The following is a 2365-nucleotide window of genomic DNA, read 5'->3' as shown; positions in this document are numbered from 1 at the left end:
ACTTTATTGTCCATATCGCTATAAGCATTTTGTTCAGAACCATTCAACAAGTCTCTAGGAAGTTCCAAACTTTCCTATATTTTTCTGCCTACTTTGGAGCCCTGCAAACTTTTCCAAGCTCTGCCTGTTACCCAGTTCCAAAGTTGCTTCCAAATTTTTGGGTGACTGTACATCAGTGTCCCACTACCTGGTACCAATTTGCTGTATTAGTCCATTCTCATGCTACTTATTAGACATACCTGAGACTGGGTAATTTATAAAGGAAAGCAGTATAATGAACTCATAGTTCCACATGGCTGGGGAGGCCTCGCAATCATGGCAGAGGGTGAAGGAAGAACAAAAGCACAACTTACATGGTAGGAGACAAGAGAGCATGTGCAGGGGAACTCCATTTTATAAAATCGTCAGGTCTTGTGAGATTTATTCACTGTCACAAGAACAGCAAGGAAAACACCAGCCCCATGAATCAATTACCTCCCACTGGGTACCTCCCAGGACAAGTGGGAATTATGGGAGCTACAATTCAATATGACAATTGGGTGGGGACACAGCCAAACCATATCAACTCTCCTAGCTGTTTAACCAAAATAGTTGAATAATTATGTTCATATGAAAATCTGTACATTAATGTTATAGCAGCTTCACCTATAATTCAGAAAATTTGAAAGTAATTAAGATGTCTTATAACAGATGAATATATAATCCAACAGTAATATGCCCATGCAATCAAGTATTGTTCTGTGATAAAAAGAAATATGCTATCAGCTACAAAAAGAATATGTACACTATGGAATTTAGTGAGTAATAATGGATCAATGGTGGCTCATCAATCATGAAAATGCACTATACTAATGCAAGAAGGTAACAGTAGGAGACATTTTGTACAAACATGGGGATAAGGGAGTATATGGAAATTCTATACTTTCAACACAATTTTACTGTAAACCTAAAACTGCTCTATAAAATAAAGTCTAATTAAAAAAACAAAAACTGCTTTATAAAATAAAGCCTAATCAAGAGAAACAAAAATCTTTTAAAATCTTAGAAATCATAGTGATCAGTATAATCATCAGTATTTTTTAGTCTAGAATTTCCTCCATATTTGAGAAATTTAGAAAGATAAATATTTTAATATAATTGTTTCAATCTATATTATAACACAATATTCCTTATAACATTAGAAGTTTTTATGATTTTACAGCTCTTTCTCAAACTGAGTAATAGTCTCTCATTATTACTACTTGAAGATATAGGATCATTATAGAGAACAACACAAATGTAAATCTGGTTGGTTGAAACTATATATATAGTATATATGTGTGTCATATATGTATATACATATATATTACACATGTAAAAACACTATTTTGATTGCCTACCATATTGCCAATAAAAAAAAGAATGGTGTCACTGTGGAAATGTTTGGGGAAAAAGCTAATCAAAATTTTTTTCAATTAACAATAATATTAAGTAACATGATTCAACCTTTATTATATATTAAGCATCAGAACAAGTCCTTTAAGTATTATATGATTTAATCATAATAGTTTTATTTGAAAAGTGCTAGTATTATCTTCTTTCATGCATGAGAAAACTGAGTCTCAGTAACTTTTTTTACTGTCATATAAAAACTTAATGAAAAAGCTAAAACTCAGTCTAGCTTAAGATCTTGTTTATCACCAGTATTTTCTATTGCTTCAAATCACTGAATGGGCCTCATATGTGGCTGTGGGAAAATTATCACTATTGTTATTTCTTTCATAGAATTGTCCAGTAAATTGTCCATTTTAGAGGACCAATAAATTAATGCGTTTAGTCAGTAAAATGTCATTTGTATGGTAGGCTACAGACTTACAGTAATGTATCTGTCACATTTACTCTTTAACTAGATGATGTGAGATATAATTATAGAGTAAATTTTGTTCAAATTAATTATGAATGAACAAAGGAGATAAAAGGGAAAAAGTGACAGAGAAAAGAAGAATAAAGGAGTAATTGATTTTTTAAATTCTGAAGATTCAATGTATATTTGAAAGCTTCTACCTATAGATTTACACTTAAAGGATCTATCAAGAATTCAGAAAAAAAAAAAAAAATAGCAGAAGCGAGCAAAACCAATGGAGAGAAGTCAAGAAAACTCCCCACAAAATAAATACATTTTAAAAAACGAATTTCTAGTGTAAGTTTTATCTCAAAGTAAAATGAAATATATCTCCTTTCTTCCCTTATGTAAATTTCACTATGCTTTCAAAGTTATCTTTAATGTGTTATTTGGGATAATTTTATAAATCCAATACTTAGTAATGCTAAAGAAGAAAAACAAATTTAAACAAATTCTGAATCAACATTCATGATGTATGGAAAA

The sequence above is a fragment of the Sapajus apella genome, unplaced genomic scaffold (assembly GCF_009761245.1).
Source record: "Sapajus apella isolate SASKATOON/1434 unplaced genomic scaffold, GSC_monkey_1.0 scaffold44, whole genome shotgun sequence".
NCBI classification, from domain to species: domain Eukaryota; kingdom Metazoa; phylum Chordata; class Mammalia; order Primates; family Cebidae; genus Sapajus; species Sapajus apella.
This window is presented reverse-complemented; position numbering follows the sequence as displayed.